This window comes from Lutra lutra, chromosome 16, assembly GCF_902655055.1.
Source record: "Lutra lutra chromosome 16, mLutLut1.2, whole genome shotgun sequence".
NCBI lineage: Eukaryota > Metazoa > Chordata > Mammalia > Carnivora > Mustelidae > Lutra > Lutra lutra.
The window spans coordinates 10865175-10887839 of NC_062293.1; the positions used below are offsets into that span (position 1 = coordinate 10865175).

Here is a 22665-nt window from a genome sequence, read left to right on the forward strand (position 1 = left end):
CTCTTTTTTTTTTTTTTTTTTAAGATTTTTTATTTATTTATTTGACAGAGAGAGATCACAAGCAGGCAGAGAGGCAGGCAGAGAGAGAGGAAGGGAAGCAGGCTTCCCGCTGAGCAGCGAGCCCGATGCGGGACTCGATCCCAGGACTCTGGGATCATGACCCGAGCCGAAGGCAGCGGCTTAACCCACTGAGCCACCCAGGCGCCCCGAGAGCCTGACTCTTAATTTCAGCTCAGGTCATGATCTCAGGGTCATGAGATGGAGCCCTGCATTGGGCTCCATGCTGGGTGCTTACGACACTTTCTCCCTCTCCCTCTGTCCCTCCTGCCCATCCCCTACTTGCACTCGTGTGCTTTCTCTCTCTTAAAAAAAATGTTCAAAAGCCAAAAGAGGTGATCACCATGGCATGTTCAGGCTTGAGGTTACTGACACAATTTAAAAAAACAAAAACAAATAAAAAAACCCCAAACACATCTTAATGAATATTTAAACCAGGCTCTGACAATTTCGCCGGTTTTTACCTTCCTTCTCTCTACATGGAGCTTCTTTTGCATTGGTTCCCCTACAGTTTGTGACGTACTTCATTTTTTAGCTCATTTATTTCTTGTTGTACCTGCCTTGGGTTTCTAACACTGTCCTGATTTACCTGGATGCCACCCTGGAAAGCAAATGGGATTCTGCTTTTGTAACTTAGTTCATGCTTTTACTCGGGAAATGATATGCACACCTTGCCTGTGTGTGTTTTCCTAGCCTAAAATAGTAAATAATATGATGAATATTTTTAAGCATTCATTTAGGGCCACATTCTAGTTACGTCTCCCCATTCCAAACCCCTACCTTGATACCACACAAAAGGATGGGTTCCTGGAAACTGAATTATTAGGTCAAAGGTTATACACATTGCTATGGACAGAGTTTTGTTCCCCCTAAAATTCATAAATTGAAGCTCTTACCTCCAGCATCCTGGTATCTGGGGATAAGGCTTTCAGGAGGTAATTAAAGTTAAATGTCATCCTAACAGTGGGGTCTAATCCCATAGGACTATGGCCTTTTAAGCAAAGGAGGTGAGAGCAGTCTCTCTCTCATTATCTCTCTGTGGCCCCCTCCACCACGTGAGCACACAGAGAGATGACAGTGCTCTACAAGCCAGGAAGAGAGTTCTCCCCAGAAACTCAGCCATGCCAACACCTTGACCTTGGACTGCCAGGCTCCAGACCTGTGAGAAATAAATTTCCATTCTTTAAGTCCCCCAATCCGTGGTATTTTGTTAAGGCAGCCTGAGTGAGTATAAACATTTTAGAAGTTACTGATACATATTGATAAATTACTTTTTAGAAAGGTATTACCAAATTGCCCCTTATGACCCTATATCCTCAACAGTACATTCAAAATTTTTAATGCCTAACTTTATTCTTTGAATATAAATAGATAGCCTTTCAAAGTGTTTAGAAGCTCATTCTTTTAAAGGGCTACTTCATCCAAATAGACTGAGTTTCCACGGCATTGCCTCATGGATATTTTGAAGTTCTCAGTGTTAGTAATATTTCACAGAGATAAAAACGTCCACTTGGGAATCCCAAAACAAAGCAAACAAACTCATAAGAGAAAAACTTAAAATTTTCCATCATTTTATCATCTCCATTTTTATATTTATTGAAAGGAAAAGCTACGAACTAAGAACTTGAGATGGTCTCAAGGCCATGTATTAATAGAATTGACAAAGACCTATCATATAGGCTCTCTTCATTTTAAAGCCCGCACCTATTTTGCAAAAAAAAAAAAAAAAAAAGCCATTTTTGTAAGAAAAGAATAATACAGAAAGATTGCTTTAGAAACATAAAAAAATACTTCTTTGGTAACTTTTTATTATGCCTTGAAATAAAGTGCTTACTAGCAGAACACCCTCTTTTCCCCATTTTGTACCCTTAACTGTTCTGTTTCATGCTCCATACTTTTCTCTCCTTCACTTCCAATAGAAATCAGTGACTTAAGAGGTAGAATGGAATTAAGAACTAAATTCCACTTTCTGATCTACTTTTCTGCTGAGAACATTGTGCCATGCTGTCCACAGGATGCAAATATTTATAGCACAAAATCATGTACTATTAAATAGTAGCAGAAGTTTGCCCATGACGGCCACTGGTGATTATCTTGAGGATAAATTCATGATGCCGTGACTTTATGTCTGACTCTGACTCACTTTTCCATTCTTAACTCCATTCTTAACTCACCTGTTCCATTCAGGATTACTTTACAGCACATAGTGCACTCTTCTCCTAACTTTGTCCTGAGTTGGCACCGAGTGAGTGGAGATGAAAATATCTTTCACGTCAGTCTGTCTTGCCTCATAACATTCTCAAGCTGTTTTCCCCATTTTAGCATTTCAAGGACAGTTCTGCCCTCCTGGGTCCTCTTGAGGTTGAATGGATTTCCACGGAAGAGGGGCCTGCAGAGTTGATAATTGAAGAGGGCAAAGAGAAAATGAAATTATCCTATCCTGAACAAGTGGGCAAATGAGGGCAATCCAATGTCAAATCAAGGATGTTTCCCAAGTCCGTCTTTGCGGACTTCTATTTGATGGGAAACCTGGCCAGAAAGGCCCTCAACCCAGAAAGTTTTTCTTATGGGCTTTCAGTTTGCATCTTAGTGTTATTTTTATAGCATCTGTATTGGTTTTCATCTACCATAAATAGAAAAAAACAGAAACAAAAACAAAACAAAACCAAAAAAACCACGGAGTTGAGGAACTGGAAAGATAATTTGAGCAGAGTGATGAGTAGGTACCGTATGGAATAAAAATGCCAGTGTTTCATATAGAAAAGTGTTCTATTTCAGAAAAGAAAAGAAAAAAAATCTTCTGGCTCTAAAAAAAAAAGTCATTTCAGCGATTCTTGTTTTGTTCAATGTAGAAGTGCATAGAGCAATTCTAATTTTTTAAATGACTAATGCTCTTTAAGTTGAACATAAAAGATGTAATTTAGTGTGTATAATTTACTTGAAATGAAATTAGGTTCAAATTTAATTCTTCCTCTGTGCTCATTGTAGTGTGAAAATGCCAGATTTTTAATAATCTTTCAGGAAAAAATGCTGTTTCCTTATATTAGGATCTAATACGATTGGAAAATAATATTCATGTGGCTTCAGTGGAGACATTAAGGAAGGGGTTGTGTGTAAGTCAAAGAACATTTTGTGCAGTCAAAAATCCACATATAAATTTTGACTGCCCCAAAATTTAACTAATAGCTTACTTACCAGTAGCATGAACAGTCAACACATAGTTTGTATGTTGTATGTGTTACACATTGTATTCTTATTTGAAATTAGCTAGAGAAATAAATAATAAGGTTAGAGAAAAGAAAACAGGTTTACGGTACTGTGCTGTCTTTGAAAAACAGCATATACGCAGACCTGCACCATTCAAACCCATATTGTTCAACTGAGTACGCTGAGGAGTATATTTTATACTTAGGTAACAGACACCATAGTGTTTAAGCGGAAAGGGCTATAGTGTACGCTACTTATTCCCAGGTGGTTCAGACAATAAAAACAATCTGTGCGTGCACAAAGTTTTAAGGGGAAAGGGTGTTAATGCAAGAATTCTGTGTTCAGCTAAAGTGTGATTCATGCATCAAGGTAACAATATTGGAGGGGCGCCTGGCTGGCTTAGTCGTTAAGTGTCTGCCTTCGGCTCCGGTCATGATCCCAGGGTGCTGGGATCGAGCCCCACATCGGGCTCCCTGCTCAGCAGAAAGCCTCCTTCTCCCTCTCCCACTCCCCCTGCTTGTGTTCCCTCTCTCTGTCTCTCTCTTTGTCAAATAAATAAATAAAATCTTAAAAAAAAATAAACTAAACTAAAAAACCGAAGCAACCAAATTGGAGTATAAACATCCAACTTGCTAAGAGACTAGATCTTAATTATTCCCACCACAAAAAATAAATGACAATTATGTGAAGAGATACAGGTGCTCGGGAATGATTTCAGTGTATCGAAATCAACGCGCTGGACACCTTAGCCTTATACAATGTTCTCTGTCAAGTGTACTTCAGTTTTTTAAGAAAGTTCCTCAGATGAACATGATGCCCAGCTAGATTTAGGATCTGCTGACATCATACTCTGTCTTACAGTTGTATACATGGCTTTCTCCTTCACTGCCGTTCAAGTTTCTTAAGGACAGGAACTCTGTTTTTCAGTATTGCTTTCTCTTGTAGAGTGCCTTGCACATTCACAGTAAGAAATCAGTGGCTGGGGGCGCCTGGGTGGCTCAGTGGGTTAAAAGCCTCTGCCTTTGGCTCAGGTCATGATCCCAGGGTCCTGGGATTGGGCCCTGCATCAGGCTCTCTGCTAGGTGGGGAGCCTGCTTCCCCCTCCCTCTCTCTCTGCCTGCCTCTCTGCCTACTTGTGATCTGTCTGTCAAATAAATACATAAAATCTTAAAAAAAAAAAAAATCAGTGGCCGTTTGTAGAATTCAGTTGCATAATGGCTGAAAGTTCTTACCAATTAAAGGCATATCATTATACCTTCTTTTCTTTGTAGTAGCAATAGATATATTATATATTTATGTATAATATATATAAAACTTTATGATTTTAATGCAATTGTGGATATTATAAATATTCTTATTTGAGTTAGTAGCATACACATTCAGTTTTGTCTTTGTAAAATGATCAAGTGTTAGAGCACTAATTGGAAAAAAAAAACAAACCCTAAAAGATAATATAATCAAGTTATTGAAAGCTCGGGAATTGGTAGTGATTTTTAAAGCTTAGAAAACCTGGATCATGGAAGGCAAATATATGCCTCACATTCTTTCTTCTTATTTCCAGTGCCTCTTAGGAGACATTGCTATAGATGAGGGTATCACTTCATTCACTTCACTTTCACTTCAGTGAGGCTTGGCTTTAGAATTCTTTTCTTTTCTTTTCCTTTCTTTTCTTAAAAAAAAAAAATTTTAAGTAATCTTTACGCCCTATGTGGGACTTGAACTCATGACCCCCAAATCAAGTGCAGCATGCACTTTCCAACTGAGCCGGCCAGATGCCCCTAGAACACTCCTTAACCTGCATTTCACACAGCCACTAAAAAATTATGTGGAGAAGCATGTGAATAAAAAAAAAAAAAACTGGCCATCCATTCTTAAAATAAAGGAAAAGGTAATCAAGTTTGGTTTTTTTAATGTAACTTCTTGAGTTCTTTCCGTACTTTTCTCCCTCCACTTGAGTGATTTTTTTTCTTCCTCTTTCTCCCCCTTCTTTGCTTACGAGTTATATGTTCATCTCCACTTTTTAGTTGGTGTGTCAGCGGGAAATTACCTTGGTGCAACGATGGCCTCCAAGTCCCACTACCAAAGGGCTGACCAGAAAGACTGACAGAACAAATTAAGATGCTGAAATCACACTATTTGTTGACTCCATTTAAAGCATATGGCAAGAGGCAAAGGGAAGGAGATGCAGGAGATTAATAGTGTTGAGAAGGACCAAATTACCTGAATCTGGTGTTATGAAATAGTCATGTGTCCTACCTCCCATTTTTCCACATCGGCTTTCCCTACTAACATTGTGGCTACGAGGACCAGAGTTGAGAGTGAGGTAAGAAGACTGGGAAATCAAAGGTACCTAGAGCCAACTTATGTTTTCTTTACCAGTCCCAAGGACTGATATGCCTGGCTACCATTGTTACTCAGCACTGATGACTCGCTGAGCTCCTATGAATTTGATCTACCTGGCTTGAGCAGAGGACACATGGGGCCAAAGGGGCGTCCTCACGAATATATGGTGCTTCACGGGTCTCATGAATATTTAGTGCTTATGAGGCAACATTGGTGATAACTGTAGCCTCCTCTCAAAAGCCTTCCAGAATTTAGAAACACAAAATGTTTCAACCCAACTTCTTTCATGGGACACTGTTTTCATTTTGGTGGTTAGAATGTATTATTATTATTATAGTCAATACTTATTTCCTTTCCCCCAAACTTTGAGAGACGTTTTCTTTATTCGGTCTTTCTTCTTGCTGTTGTTTTGTCCTTTTGGATTCATGCTTCATCCTTTTGGATTCAACTTTTTGTCTCACTGAAATACATCTGCTAGTAACCTAGGTCTGTAAATGGTAAACTCTATTGATTTTTTTTTTCTGAAACTGTCTTTTTTCATCCTCACTTTGAATGACAGTTCAGCTGAGAATAGAATTTCCAGCACTTTAAAATTTTTATTTCAATCTTATTTTACAATGAGTTGCTGGATTTTTTTTTTTTTTTTTTTTTTTTTTTTGGTATTCTAGACACTTTGTAGATGTTCTTTCTTTGCTTCTTTATTTTTTTTTTTTCCTGTTACAGTTTTCCTCTTGTTTTTAGTGTTCTTCAATTTTAAATAGAAGCTTTTGGATACAGTATTTACTTTTTCTTTTTAAAGAAGCTATTTTTTTCTTTTCTTTCTTTTTTTTTTTTAAAGATTTTATTTACTTACTTGACACAGAGAGAGAAAGAGGGAGAGAGCACAAGAGGGGGAACGTGGCAGGCAGAGGGAGAAGGAGGAGTAGGCTTCCCACTGAGCAGGGAGACTGACATGGGACTCCATCCCAGGATCCTGGGATCATGATCTGAGCTGAAGGCACACACTTAACCCACTGAGCCACCCAGGTACCACCAGTATTGACTTCTTGAAAATTTATCGGTTGAGGACTCACTGTATTATTCCATGGGTCATGCCTTTCTTTCTTTCTGAGAAATTCTTTGCCATTTTCTCTTTGAATAGTGCCTCTTCTCCATGATCTCTTCACTCTCTTTTTGGGACGTCTGTTAGATGTGCATTGGACCTTCTTATTGTTTCTCTACTTCTTTCTCTTTCTTTTTTAAAAGATTATTTATTTTAGAGAGAGGGAGTGAGTGCACAAGCAGGAGGGACAGAGGGAGAAGGAGAGAGGACCTCAAGCTGGCTCCCCAGTGAGTGCAGAGCCCGAGGTGGGGCCCAATATTAGGAAGAGATTGGAACCACAAGATCATGATCTGAGCTGAAACCAAGAGTTGGACATTCAAACAATTGAGCCACCCAGGCATCCCTATTCTCTGTATCTCTTAACTTCACTTTCATATTCACCATTTTGTTTTAATCCTCTGTGCTGTGCTATGGGTAGTTTTCTAAGGTTTATTTCTAGTTGAATAATCATCTCTTCTGCTGTTTCTGTTAAACCCATCTGTTGAGTGTTTTATTCTCAATAGAATACAAGCTCTATGGTAGTAGGGAATCTGTATATCTTGGTCACCATTTTATCTCCAGCACCTCAAAGAATGACTGTTCAATAAATAGGTGTTGAAAGAACTAATGATTCAATAAAGTCCACCTTTTTCAAATATTTCTTTATTCAAATATTTCTATTTTTTAATCTCGTTCTTTCACTTTATTTTTATTTTACATTCTTTCTTTTACATTTTTAATCATTTTATTCTTTGGTAGTCATGTTAAAGTTGTTTTATTAACAAGTTAAATGGGCACAGATTTTTTTTTTTTTTCCAATTTGGTGTATCTGCTGACTCTCTCTTGTGGTGGATCATTCCCTTGTGTATAAGGACATTGTGTACACAATTTACTGAGAACTTATCTTCAGTGAAGGTAGTTTATTCTGTGGGATTCTTCTGTGCCCTGAGTTGTGCAAGTATCCTTACTACACATTCTTATACTTGTTTCTCTAGTGCGTTGGCAGTTTCTCTGTTTCTAAGCTTGGGCTTCTGTTTTCAAATGTAAAACTGGATTTCCATAGACGAGGACTTTCCATTTTCATGGGAACTGTGACCCCCTCACCTCTATCCAACCTAGGCTACTGGGCAGAAGTTAAGCTTCTTGGCACTTTCCTTAGGCTTTGAAAAGTGAGAAGCTTTAGGGTCCTAACTTATGCAGGACTTTTAGTTCCAGCCTCATTAAGTGACTCTAGGGCCTCACCTCTTGGCCCTGCAAGAAATTAAACCTTAACTCTTGGCTCTGATTACTATGACTTTGAATTTCTTCTTCATTTCTGGTATCTGAAGTTTTGAGTACTCTCAATTTTGAACTCAGCTTTATAGTTTAAAATAGGTATATTCTATCCATTATTTCTATAAATTTAGAGGAGGTGAGTTGCATGCCATGGGTGTGATTTCTATTTGGAAAGATGATTTAGTTCCCCCTCATCTTGCTAATGAATTTCATCCAAATTATCCTAGAGACTATCACTAAGAGTCATAATCTCTCTCTCTCTTTTTTTTTAAAGATTTTTTATTTATTTGACAGACAGAGATCATAAATAGGCAGAGAGGCAGGCAGAGAGAGAGAGGAGGAAACAGGCTCCCTGCCGAGCAGAGAGCCTGATGTGGGGCTTGATCCCAGGACCCTGGGATCATGACCCGAGCCGGAGGCAGTGGCTTTAACCCACTGAGCTACCGAGGTGCCCCCATCATCTCATTTTTGATTCATAGAGTTTTTGGCAACAATCTTATAGAGACTACCATTCAAATCAACTCAATAAATAATACAGTGCTAAATGCTTCAGGACATATAAAGATGACTAAGGTGGTTTCTGTGCTCAAAGCGCAAACATTATATAGCAGGAAGATTATGAAATGTTCATAAATAATCGTGAGGCAGGAAGTCTTTAAGTGCTACAGAGATGCATACAGCTTTAGAACCAGGCATGCTATATTTATTATTAAACAAAATACAAAGCTTGTTTATACAAGGAAAAGAGAACTGAAAGGTATTTTCTAGTGGTAGTAACAGAAAAAATGTCATGGTAGAGGTGGTAGTTGAAAGGTGTCTTGAAGAATGAGTGGGATTTCTAAAGGGAATAATAATGGAGGCAGAAGTATTTGACTGGTGAGAGTGGCCCTTTCAAACAGAGGGAAATTCAGAAGCTTGAATTAGGAGATGGGGCAGTAGAGAGCACGTAATAGGGAACAGGTAGTCTAATTTGACAGGTTAGGATGCTGGAATGATAGTATTATTAGAAAGTAAAAATTAAAAAAATAAAAAATTTAAAAAGAAAAATATTTTTTAAAAGTAAGTAAAAATAAAAGAAATGGAAATAAAGCATGAGTGGGTGTGGGGATGGAGGTACAGGTAATTAAATTATAAATTTATCCAAAAGGAAAGAAAGATGTTGGGTTTATTTTGTTGAGGATACCTGTAAGAACCAGGATCACTTAAAAATTTAGTTTGGGTAGTTTCTTCTTCCCCACGTCCCAATCTTCTAATTGGTTAGTTTCTCTAGTTCCCAGGAAAAGAGGGAAACTGAATCAGCATGTTTGTCTCTCAGGCATACGTGCGCCATCTAGTGGGCACAGCAGTAATCACAGGGAATCACAATTCCTCTCTATAGAAATATTTGTTTATTTTTCACTTGTTATTTATAGTATGATTAGCTAATTAAAGGGGGCCAAGTCTGACTGGATAAGGAAATAGAGTGGTCTAAAACAGTATTGCTTGATCATTGGATTAAGTGAATGTGGAATCAGATACAAATGGATTAGTCACCAAAGCCTTACTCAGTATGAAACGTGAACATTTCCTATCTGAGACTTAACATCAAATTGTATTTTGGGATGAACCTTAAAGCAGGATCTATCTGAGTTTGTAGAGAGAGTTGAGAATAAGAAAGTCAGTAAGTGAGGAAGGACCTGAGCGACTGCAGGTTATAGTACTCTCCCAAAGTTTTCTGTCCTTCTCCTTTGCCTAACTCTATTCAGCCTTCAGACCCTAATACGACTTCTGTGAACCATGTTCCTTCACCTCTCAGATGTGTATTAGGTGAATCGCTTACCTCCTCCTACTGACAACTATACCCATCATGCTACTGACACACTGTTATGTCACTCCCATTTTTTTTTTAAGATTTTATTTATTTATTTGACAGACAGAGATCTCAAGTAGGTAGAGAGGCAGGCAGAGAGAGAGAGGAGAAAGCAGGCTCCCCGCTGAGCAGGGAGCCCGATGTGATGCGGGGCTCGATCCCAGTACTCTGGGATCATGACCTGAGCCGAAGGCAGACATTTAACGACTGAGCCATCCAGGCATCCCAAATAACAGTAAAGTTTAAATGAAAAAAATGTTTTTGAGGAATATTACTAGTAGGAAAAAGCTTTTTTTTTTTTCATTGTATACTGATTCCCTCCATGATATCCATTTATTTGTAATCTCTGGAGTTTTATAACTTTCAAAATATTTTTCTCTGCCTTGGTGGGGGAAACATAGTAGTCTATAGCTTACATTGTCCTTGTAGAGATTAAATAAAAGACTACATGTGAGGCATATACAGCAGCGTGGAGCACATATTACGTGCTTAATAGTTGGCTTTTATGATTTCACTCACCTCCTCTCAAAAACTCCCTGAAGCAACCCAGAGACTGAAAGATGGTAGATATGTTCTATCCTCCTTTATAAGTTGGAAAACTAGTGATCATACAGGCTAACGATGCATCTATGATGATGGAGTCACGTGAGTTATTAAGTTTATGAATCCACAATATCTAAGTAATAATTCATTGTCCTTTCTATGGCATTATGTTGCTCACTTCGACGGAGAGAAGGAAAGAAAGGACATTTGGATGCTAAATAATAAAAAGACTATAAGGCAGAGAATGAAAGCGAGTTGTAAGAGGTGTATTATTTTTCTAATGCTGCTCTAAGAAATAACCACAGCCTTAGTGACTTCAACACCACAAATTTATTATCTGATTGTTCTGTGGGTTAGAACACAGGATTAGCTCTGCAATAAAAATCAAGGGGTTGGGGGCGCCTGGGTGGCTCAGTGGGTTAAGCCGCTGCCTTCGGCTCAGGTCATGATCTCGGGGTCCTGGGATCGAGTCCCGCATCGGGCTCTCTGCTCAGCAGGGAGCCTGCTTCCCTCTCTCTCTCTCTCTCTCTCTCTCTGCCTGCCTCTCCGTCTACTTGTGATCTCTCTCTGTCAAATAAATAAATAAAATCTTTAAAAAAAAAAATCAAGGGGTTGGAAGGGTTGCATTTCTTTCTAGAGGTTCTCAGGAGAGCGTGCTTCACTTTTTCCAGCTCCTAGAGGCCACTTGCATTCTTTCATCCAGCTTCAAAGCCAGTGGTAGGTTGAGTCCTCACTCTTTGTCACGCTGACCTATTCCTCTGTTTCCTTCTTCTACTTTTAAAGACCCTTGTGATTGATTACACGGAGTCCCCCTGGATAATCCAGGATGATCTCCCTCTTTTAAGGTCAGCTGATTAACAAACCTAATCTTCTTTTTCCCTGTAAAGTGACATATTCTCAGTTTCCAGGGATCGGGATGTGGACATCTTCGGGCAGATTACAGGCCATATTCTGCCTATTCCAAAGGGATAGGGAATCCTAAGGCGAAGACTGGGAAAGGGATCCCCCACGGATGAAAGGAAGGGGCAAGTGCTTTGTGGGCACAATGTTTTCAAATGGAAATGTTAGAGGCATCGCTGCAAGCTATCGGACATATATTATTAACTCACATTGATTTTGGCAGACAAGGAAACCTCTTGATGATTTTCACAGGGCTAAACCAGAATCTTGTTTTGTACTTCCTTTGTGCTTTTATTTTTCTATTTAAACCGATGTAGGGACTTTCATATATTCCTGTTAAATTTTATCTTTATATTTCAGCACAGGGTTCAAGTGTTTTTTTTTTTTCCCCAAAGATTTTATTTATTTATTTGACAGAGAGAGAGAGATCACAAGTAGGCAGAGAGGCAGGCAGAGAGAGAGGGGGGAAGCAGGCTCCCTGTTGAGCAGAGAGCCTGATGCAGGGCTCGATCCCAGGACTCTGGGATCGTGACCTGAGCCGAAGGCAGAAGCTTTAACCCACTGAGCCACCCAGGTGCCCCAGGGTTCAAGTTGTTAATCTAATTTTGTTTCCTGGCCCTGTCTTCAGAACAGAACTTTGGTTACAATTATCCAACTTACTTCGAGTTTATCTAATTATAATTATAATTGATTATAATTATATTATAATTATGTTGATTATAATCAAGCCATTATTTAGGAGTCTCATCCACAAGTATCATGGAAGACTGGATTAAATGCTTTGTTGAAATTAATTTCTGTCATGACTATACAATTCCCATTTTAACTCAAAGACCAAATAAAAAAAAGAAGTATAGGATGACTTCTCTTTAGGTAGTCTGGTTCTCAGTAACCAGCAAACCCTCTTCTAAATGTTCGCAAATCTATGAATTGTGGAATGTTACTTTTTTGTTCTAAAGCTTTTAGTGTCTGTCTTTAAGCCAGTTTTTTGAAAGCAGGTGATTTGTCATCTTTTTTTTTTTTTTTTCATTTTTTACAGTTTCTCTGAACTTCCCAGTCACGGGTCTTAGGTTATCCGTGAATAGCTGTGGGATGTAATTTGTGCCTGGAAACATGAACTTATTTGAAACAGATAGGTGTGATCGCTATCCCCTCACCTCTCTCGAGTTTCACTTCTTTCTCTACTTAGTTTCACCTTTACCACCTTCAAGTCCATTTTCCTTACTGAAGAAAAAACGCACAGATGGAGTCAGCTCTCCAGTTTAGCCTCTACGTTATTCTCTTCTGTAAACTGATAATTCTGTGTTTATGAAAATCTAGGCAGACATAATTATTTCTTTGAGCCCTCTATTATACTCCATGCTATTTTATTTTATTTTAATATTTTATTTATTTATTTGATAGAGAGACAGTGAGAGAGAGCATGAGCGAGGAGAAGGTCAGAGAGAGAAGCAGACTCCCCGTAGAGCCAGGAGTCCGATGCGGGACTCGATCCCGGGACTCCAGGATCATGACCTGAGCCGAAGGCAGTTGTCCAACCAACTGAGCCACCCAGGCGTCCCTACTCCATGCTATTTTAAACCCATCTTTCCACCTTTCCCTCTCGAAGGTACCAGGTAACTCCAGCCCTCAATGTTTTCTTCATGGCCCTTTATAGTTTATATGACATCGTTTAATGGTGGAAAAAGTATCACCTTCCATTTGAGGCTTTTTAATTATTTATTTTGTTGTCTCTCAGAATAACTGTTGATTTCTTTGCCTTTTTTTAATTTACCTGCAAAGCTGGGGTTCTTTCTAAGCAAGAATGCCAGGTACTGAATATATATTGTAGGTTAGTTGAGTTTCTTAAATATCAAATTTGGATAGATATTCTTCACATATTAATCTCTTTGACTGATTTTCTTGTAATAAAAGCCAAACAAAACTACCTTTAGAAGTGGTTCTCATCTCCAACCTTCTACCGATTATTAATTAATCATGTCTTTAGGCTATTTAATAACAATCTCAGCTACATTTGAGATGGCAGTTTGGAATTCTATTGCTAAAGAGGCAAGACTCTCTTTCTGCTTTGCCAGTCAAGGCTGTGTTTCTTTATTTGTCTGGCCTTATTCTAGAAAAAGATTCTAATTTGAAACTTCTAAATTATACCTAATTTAAACCCTGAATTTAGAAACCACATCCCTTCTCTTGGCACTATTTTTTAGCTTGGAGAATTGGTAAATGTTTAAAAACAAGAAATTATAAAGAGTGCCTAATAGTACTAATTTAAAAATGTTATGTATAATTTTCAATGCATTGATAATCATGCAGAATAAGCTACTGATGTAACATCGGGAAAAGGGTAGCAAGTTTAATTCTCTTTTCTACATTAAATACTGTCAAAATTCTGGTTCACCATTTATTTCGTTCAGCTAGGCAACTTGTTAAATCTCAGTCTATGACTTCTATGATCTATGTATTCCCATGTGATTTATTTGTCTAAAAATCTATTAATGAGATATGGGGATTTGGGTTGCCGTCATGACAACCACGCAGTACAGCTTGTTTGCTATTTCCTAGATACAGAAGCTCAGAAAGGAATATCCTCCCTGCAGATGCTTATTTAGTACTGGGACCTGGTAACTATGGAAATTTAGTTTGAGATTATGTAGCTAAATTGTTTACAAGGTACACGAAAACAGATAAAAGAGAGAGTCAAATATGTTATGGTCAATATATTTTTTGGTGGCAGTCTTATTATGTAAAGGTCTTGGTGTTCTCTCTCTATAATTCCCCAAACCATATTATCTTCCTAATTTTGTGATCCATTGTATAAGAAGAATTTAATATCTTCCCTTTCTTTTATTAGGTAGGTTTTGTTGAGTGACTAGTTCTATTTTGTGGGGATAATAATGACAATAATATTCACATCCTGTTGCACACATGCTTTTTTCATCCCTAGGTACCTCACACTATGATGCGTAAGACCTGGAAATCCGGATTGATGTAGGAAAAAAATCTTATCCCAGACCACTTATAATTTAAAGGGACAGTACATATGTAAAATGATGGTGAACAAGACAGGAGCATGTGTGCTGTTGAGAGGACAGTGGGATCATTTTGCCTGAGGTGAGATGAGTTTCGGAGAACTGGGTTTTGGTCTTGAAACAAGAGTAGAAACACCAGCAGGCAGAATGGATGACAGAGAACCTTATAAAAACAAGAAGCTCAGGTAATAAATTCCCCCTATAGCTCCATAAAAGAGGAGAACTCTGAAGTTAGAGCAGATTGAGACTACTAGTGAGAAGTATAATTGCAGAGTTGATATGAATATGTGTTTCAGTAACCCATTTTTACCAAGTTCATTTATGTTTGACCTCCATCGACATACTTGCCCACAAATCCTAGGCCATCAGGAATTCACTCCTCTGAATTTGTAGCTAACGTGTCTTACATATTTCAAAAGCGAAAAAAAAAAAATACATGGTTGAATAGTTTTTATTACCTGCCTTCTTCAGTTTCCTGCATCGTTTCTAGGACATTCTATTTCCCCTCCTGCACTCCTACTGCCAGATTTTTAAGCATCATGGATTCTGCCAACCCTCTTTGAATTTCTCATTTAATCCATGTTGGGTAGGAGAAACAAAACGCGATTCTTTGATATTTTTGGGGGGATAGGATTTGGCAGTGACATTTGGAGAGATTTGGTTTAAATTTGAGAAATTTGGTGTATACAGGATTAACAATTTTCTAAAAAGGTTTTAAATAGTTAAATCCCCCCAAGTAACGAACTGTGCAAGAAATGTGACCATACAGAAGTCTGGAGAGGAAAGTCTGTAACGCTGGGCGTTGAGCTTTTCTTTCCTTTACAGTAACTTTTGACTACCATCTGGGTCACTTTGGGCAATAAAACTCAAAACATCGGTTTATATTTTTAGCAAAAATAAGTGCGGTTTAGAATCTCCCACAGATGCCTATGCATCAGGCCATTTGGAAAATTCAGGATTCGCCCCATTCCCAGACTCTCCTGAGGACACTTAGAAACTAAAAGCATCCTCAGTGTCCAGATGTCTCAGGTCTGATGGGGGAACGAGGCAGAAGGTAGGAGACAATGAGGACTCTGCAACCCAGACACTGCAGTGGGGAGGACAAGGGGCAGCGAAGTGAATCGAAATGCAGTCCTGGGAGAGGGCCCCTCAAAAGCCGGGAAACATATAAGAAAGGGATCCTAAAACTAGATGCCACCGGGGAGGCGGATGGAAGGGCTGCAGGTCAAGGTCAAACGCTAGGAAGCGGCAGCGTCTGGAGTCAAACGCAAGCAGCTGGCTTCAGGCCTGTTGTTTTGCCTGTGCCTCGAGGGAGAGCATGCCCAGGTCTCCGCAGACCGTACAGAACCCAAGCTCCAGGGCCGGCGCCAGAGACACTCCAGCTCTGCGGCTGGGCGCGCGCGCGCGCATGCCCCGACCTCAGCGCGCCCCGTTCGCCCCGTTCGCCCCGCCCCCTCGGAGCCCCGCCCCCAGGTGCGCAGGCCTCGCACGCGCGTCAGCCCCACAGCCCGCGACGGGACGCGCGGGGCCAAGCGCCGGGAGCGCGCGTGTCCGCAGATCCCGGTCCTTCGGGAGCCCCGCCCCCAGGTGCGTTCGGCAGGAGGCGGAGCGAGGCTTCCCGCGCTGCGCGCTCCCCCGGCAGGCGCGCTTCCGACCCTGCGGCTCTGGGGCGCACGGGGCCGAGCGTCAGGGGCGCGCGCGCGGGGCCGCGCTCTCTCCTCACACACACTCGCATTTCCGAGCTCCGTCACCCGTGCGGAGTGTCTCCCCAGGCGGAGCCTGTCCCTGCCTGACCGCGCTGCGGCTCGGCCCTGAGGTGAGGGGGGCCTGGAGGGCCGCGGCGCGGGCGGCTCGCCGCGGGGGGACGCCGCCTCTTCGGAAGTGAGAGACGGGCGAGGGAGAGGGGTGGCGCGGAGGGGGTCGAGGGGCGGGGTGCAGCGGGCCTCCGTGGCGGCCCAGCCCGCGAGCTGAGGGGGTAGGGAGGAGCCCCCAGGTGGGAGGAAGCGCGGTTTGCGGGGGTCGCGGTGGCCGCTGCCCGGGTGTCGCGCGCGGGTGCGGGGGCCGCCGCGGGACGGCGGCTCCGGGGCTGCCGTGGGCGCGACGGGGTTGGCTCCCTCGCGACGAGAGGGGCGACGAGAGAGAGAAAATGTTGTGCGAGTCCGTTTCCCTCCAAGCGCCTGAGGCGCCGAGCGCCGGTCACTCCCGGGGACTCTCGCGCCGCTCCTCGCCCTGGGTGTAAGGAGTAGAGTTTGGGTGAGAGGAGGACGCGCAGGTCTCATGACAGGACTTGGGGGGAAATGCCCTGATTCCTGAGGCGCAGGGCAGGGCTCGGGCACCGAAAGATTTGCGCGTCCCCAAAAGCTGGGTCGGCGGGAGGCATCCATGTATGGGATTGAGGCGCTCGCGGCTCGGAGCGGGCGTTGGGGTTGGGGTTTCTCCTGTGCTCCTGGGGCTGACCTGCGCCTTTTTGGACAAATATGTCAGAAGGACTATAGATGATCGTGTGCTTTCTGTCGAGGACGTTCTGAGGGAACAGAAGGGCGGGGGGTGGAGAGATGTGTTGGGCTCCCAACCGTGAGGCAGGCTCCGTGTTAATCTCGTTGCATCCCGACAGCATCCCATGGAGCTTGGGCTCAGGTGGAAAAATGGGTCCCAAAGAGGTTAAGTCACTTAGGGAGGTCTCCGCGAGCCAGAAAGGTAGAGCGAAGATTCTAACCCAGGGATGCCGGACTCCAAATTCTGGTGCTTTCTGTACCCACCATGTTTTGTGTCTGCCCAAGAGACGGGGTGGGTTATCTTCGGGGAAGACTCCGCGCAAGAGAACGCTGTTAGGGCAGTTAAGGCTCTTGGGATGTTCGACGAGAAGTCAAACTAACGAGGCAATCAGCCATGACTGTGTGCTGTTCGCGTCCGTTTCCCTCTAAACACGGTTTGGTCTAAGAAATCTTAGCCCGGGTCGAAGCAAATTTATGAATATTATCCATAATTTATTTGAGTGTCTTTCGTATTCCAGATACTATGTGGGGAGAGTACCAAGATGAATAGGGTTTTTATAATCTCTGCCCTTGGGTTGAGAGGATGATCCTGTAAAATAACTTTGCAATATTCTTATAAATAATCATAAATTATAAGCAATCATAAATAATGAAGATACATAATCATGAATTATAAATAAATCCTAATCTTTACCAGCATGCGAATTAATTGGATTAAAATAGTCATGAGCTCAAACTTTTAGGAACCTATTATATGTAAGAAGAGGGGCGGGAGGGACCTCTGGGTGGCTCAGTCCTTTAGGGTCTGCCTTCCGCTCAGGTCATGATCCCAGGGTGCTGGGATCCAGCCCCTGGTCAGGCTCCCCGCTCAGTGGGGAGATTGCTTCTCCCTCTCCCTCTCCCTGCTATTCTGCCTGCTTGTGCTCTCTCTTTGTCAAATAAATAAATACATCTTAAATAATTAAATACATCTTTTTAAAAAAAAAAAGGATGGGAAAGCTGGTTATGTGGACACCATTGCATTGTTGTTTTCCGGTTCAACAAAAAAATAGTCATAAAATTCAGGCTAAATCATGTTGTCAGTATTTTGTTTTATTATTACATTACCTTCAGTAAATCTTAAAACATGAGAAAAGAGAGTATTTATGACTTACCCCCCCCCCATAAATTAAATATTATGGTGCTTTTATTAGTTGAGAAACCCGTGATGTAATTTGGCAGGAATTTCTTTCATCTGCCTGATATATTCTTAACCTCTTCTTCCAAAATATAAACCTTAGCTACCAGATTCTGTTTAATCCTTTATGGTTCAGATTTTTAACGAAAACAGAGTTATCATGTTAGGAGAAATGGAATATTGTTTAAATATTTAGCATTACCATAGGCATAGTGGGAGGTGGAAGGATAGCGGGACATTTTGGAAGTTTCTTCTGATTGCTTCAGTTTTTTCAGTGAAGTAGGAATCAAGGTTTTAATCTGAGTGTGATAGAAGTGGAAGTAAGTGGAGGTCTGGGGTTTGGGAGAATGAATGGACTAGTGAAATACATGATTGCTGGGCAATTAAACAATTACTCTTAGGTATGAAAAACAAAGTAGAGGAAATAGTGCTATATATGGGTGCACAAGGTAAAGGTGTCTAATCTAATTTTGCATACTGGGTGTTTCAGGATCCATCTCCAGGGCCTGTCTTTTCAGTGTCATCTAGAGCGATACACCTGTACCCTTGGCCCTAGTTCACTTTGTCCATGCCTCGGCCATGCCGCAGGAATCCCTGTTCCTTATATAAGTCAAGCCCTTTTGGGATTATAGCTTTCCCCTTCTTTTCTCTTTGCCTGAAATTTCCATTCCATTCTTTCCCCAATTGGACTTACTACATTATATTAAATTTTATCTATCTGCAAAGTCATCGACAGTGTCTGTTTTTTCCCACTATGTTTGATGCATAAATTTTCTCTCTCCTTCAGTCTGTAACAGTGGTCAGCAAACTTTCTGTAAAGAGCCAGATAGTAAATATCTTAGGTTTTGTGGACTATATGATCTCTGTATCAGTTAACTCTGCCATTGTAGCACAAAAGCAATCATAGACAATGCAGAAATGAGTGAGGATGGCTGTGTTAGGATAACACATGTGAAAAACACTGTTAGTTCATGGGCTGTACAAAATAGAATTTAGCTCCTACCTCCTTCATTGTACTTGGCGGACCTTTGATCTATAAGGACTCTTAACAAGCCCTGATAAAGGAATTTGCAGTAAGAAGTTATTGGTTATAAGATTACCATTGGTGGTGGAGAAGCAAAGATAAAGCAGTCTTTTTGGTCAAGAATCTCATGGTCAGGTTCAAGATTAAGACACGTAAACAAATAATGATGAGGACGCAGTATAGTAATGGCAATTAGTTTATTTATTGGATATGGAAGTGGAAGACAGTAGTGATAATCATTTTTGCTTGGACTGGGAGTAACCTCTGACAGTTATCTGTTGGGGATGGGGAACATTTTCAGCAAAGAGCCTTTCCAAAAATCTTTGAAGCTTGCTAAAAAGGTGACTGATCACATCTCTTACCAGGAAAACTCAATTTCTTTATTTTACAGGATATAATCTTGATTCATTTCTCTCAGAAGTAAAACTAATACATTCTAATAATTCATAACTATTTTTTCTAATAGTTCTGCATGTTTTTTTATTGCTTTGAGAAAGGTAGAATATATTTCACAGCAGGGTGTAATGTAGTAACCAATATTTCTTTAATAAATGAATAAATGAATATTTAATATTGAATACTGGATTATATTACATCTAGTCTTAAGTCGTTTATCAATACATTAGAAAAGGAAGATGAGCTTTAGTGGGCTTTGAATTTTCTTGCAATTTATAGATTTGGTGCGAATCGTTTTTATCTAGGAAAGTTAAATATTTGATTGAAACTTTAGTTTCAATACTAGGTGTTGAAAACTTACCTAATTATTTAAAAGCTCTACAACAAACTTAATGCATTCCCCAGGTATGCTGTGGAGAAATGGAAAGTAACTTAAAATGTTTAAAATCATTATGTACTCTTATTTCTGTGTGTCGGTCATTGCTTTTAGCATTGTTTTTTTTTGTTGTTGTTGTTTAAATTTATTTGACAGACAGAGATCACAAGCAGGCAGAGAGAGGGGAGAAAGCAGGCTTCCCTCGGAGCAGAGAGCCCAATGTGGGGCTCGATCCCAGGACCCTGGGATCATGACCTGAGCTGAAGGCAGAGGATTTAACCCACTGAGCCACCCAGGCACCCGCTTTTAGCATTGTTTTAAGAATTGGTTTTGTTAGACAGTTTTAAGGATGCTGGTCTGGTACAACTTTGTGCTGGAACTATGTCAGGTATTATAAGTTTTCTAAAAAGTATGATTTGTTAAAAATGAGACATTAGAAGTTTTATTGTATTTCAGTTGTTAGCCTATGCTTTCAAGGATTCTCTCCCAGTATATGCTGCAAAAGAGAAGGTCTTAGGTGTTGTCTCCTCAGAAAGCTCCTTTTGGTGTTGTGTACTCCTCTCTACCGTTCAAGCTCTGCCGTGGTTTTCATGAACTCCATCACTACTGAGTGAACTCCTGAACGTGAGATCCTGTTCCCACTTATAATGTCAAATGTGGGGCTGGCTAAGCATCTTTTCTTGCCTTTTCCTTTTGTTCTTTTGAATGCCTTTACAAGGCCATAAAGTTTGAGATAATTAAAGAGAGTTAGAGTGCAAAAGACGACATTTAGAGCCCTCTGCTAAATATGGCTTTTCTTATGGTTTAGGGGAAAGGCACCTGGCAACTTAAACTCTTCACAGATGTCCCTTCGCTGGCCACACCTCATTTCTAACTTTGCAGCCTTGTTTCGGTTCCGTCTGTCAGAAGCACCACTTTCATGTCACCTCTGTTGATGGATCTCCTCCACCTTTCTTTCAGGAAAACTCATTCACCCACCCATAGGAGTTGGTCTCATCTCAGATATCATCTATTTATCTTTGATTCATTATAGAAAACACTGCCTTCCCACATCTTTCCTCCACTCTAATTTCCCATTGGAAACCCTGCAGAAGAGTGTGGGGGATGAGGGTGAGAAGGGACTTTTGTGATTACCCTACCAGTGTGAGTTGCAGATACCCTTCTTTTATTTTTCTGTCTTCTTCCCAAGGGGCAAACATTCTCAGAGCCAATATGGTCTGGATACTGGAAGAGGAAGCAAAATATTTTCCCAAACACCCATAATTTGCAGGGAACCTTTTACAGTAGAGTCAGTGCTTTACATTATTGTGCAAAGCAGACGTTGCCTGTTTATCCCCATGGCCCCTTTCTTTCGGGCCTGCTTAGGCACTGTGGGTTGTGAGGGTGAGGACATACAGGTCCATTGTTGTGTCTGTTTACAAAAACCTGACTATAGCTTTAAAATTACTGTTTAGATAGACATTAAACTAAAAAGTTTGTGAAGATTCGATGTTAAGAATGTTTCAGTTTTTTTTTTTAAACAGCCAAACCAAATGTTACATGACAAGCAGCCAATTGGATTTTCTTCTTAAAACATCTTGAAGATGTTTTACTAATTTGAATGGATAGAAGTTCAAGGTTATTGAAATTTAACATTTTCACAGGATTAGACTAGAGCTTGTGAATAGAAGAAACATTACTTTGTTTAGGCCAGTGTCATGAGCACACTATGAAGGCGCACATACCAAGTTGTGTCTTTCCACAATGTCAGCTTTATTCAGTCATAAAACGAGGTTAACATTATTATAAAGCAGTTACAGGATTCCAAACTCAATGACATTTCATCATGTGATTAACTTGGCTTCTTACTCAGCACACAAAGCAGAAACATAGGACAAGTCACACAGCAAACAGGATAACACAGAGATTAGGAAGTTAATGAACCAAACATGAAGTCAGTAGGTAGTCTCACAGTTGAGATAAGGCATCGGTGGTCCTGGTCAGCTCTCAGCACTTACTGCCTACCGTGTTTGAGCAGTGAAGAATCTCAGTTCCTTTCAGAGATAGTTGGACAGAGCCTTTGGTGGCAGCTTTAAGTGGTCAGACATAGAGGAGTCAGGTCTGAAGAGTCTGACGATTTGCTGCAAAAATCCTCCCTTCTTAAAGGGATTTAATCAGTCTAGGGCCCTGCAGACCTCCTCTGCTTCTGGTGCATTACCCTTAATTGATTGTGTCTTGTTTGACACAGGCCTGGCATGACATAGGTGACTCCATCTTGCTCTCTACAGTCAGTCATACAGATCCATCTTTATAATTTTATAACAGATTTCATAATCATTTTTGGCTCTTTGCACGTTTACCATCCATTCTGGAAGATTTCCTTACTCAGCGTTCTTTCTAACTCACTGATTTGCTTCAGATGGAGATCGCGATGCAGGGCTTGATCCTAGGACCCTGAGATCATGACCTGAGCCAAAGGCAGAGGCTTTAACCCACTGAGCCACCCAGGCGCCCCCAGAATCTGATTCTTGAAAATAAAATATATTGGGTGGATAATAGGGCATTTCACATACCATAAGAAAGAAAAACCAAGTTTTGGCACAGGAGGTATCATACTTTAATGGAAAGCATAGTACCAAGAGTGCATGAACTTTCTTTTCTTTTTTTTCCCCTTTTAAGTAAGCTCTATGCCTAACATGGGGCTCATCCCACTGAGCAACCAGGTGCCCCTGAATTTTCTTTCTTACATGTTTCCATTAATGTAATTGTTTACATGACTCTCAGTCTCCAGATCTTAGTTAAAAATTCCATGCTTCCAGGAGAAAATTGATTACAGATCAGGGGTAGCCATAGAGGTAGTAGTGGTGGGGATGGCCATGGTTTGTGTGTCTCTTGGCATGGTGGGAAGATAGAGGGTGATATGTTTTTGGAGTAGTG

The 22665-nt window shown here is 40.8% G+C and overlaps 1 protein-coding gene across 4 annotated transcripts in view; it reads left to right on the forward strand.

The window, feature by feature from the left end:
• Nucleotides 1-15849: 15849 nt before the first annotated feature.
• Nucleotides 15850-22665, forward strand: part of ABCA5 (ATP binding cassette subfamily A member 5) — a 69893-nt gene continuing 63077 nt past the window's right edge. For 3 of the 4 annotated variants that reach the window (XM_047707533.1, XM_047707534.1, XM_047707532.1), the window contains exon 1: nucleotides 15896-16097. The gene's annotated coding sequence lies outside the window, so the exon portion shown is untranslated. Of the gene's footprint in view, nucleotides 15869-15895; nucleotides 16098-22665 lie in introns of those variants that run through there. The other variant, XM_047707535.1, reaches the window with a different exon arrangement.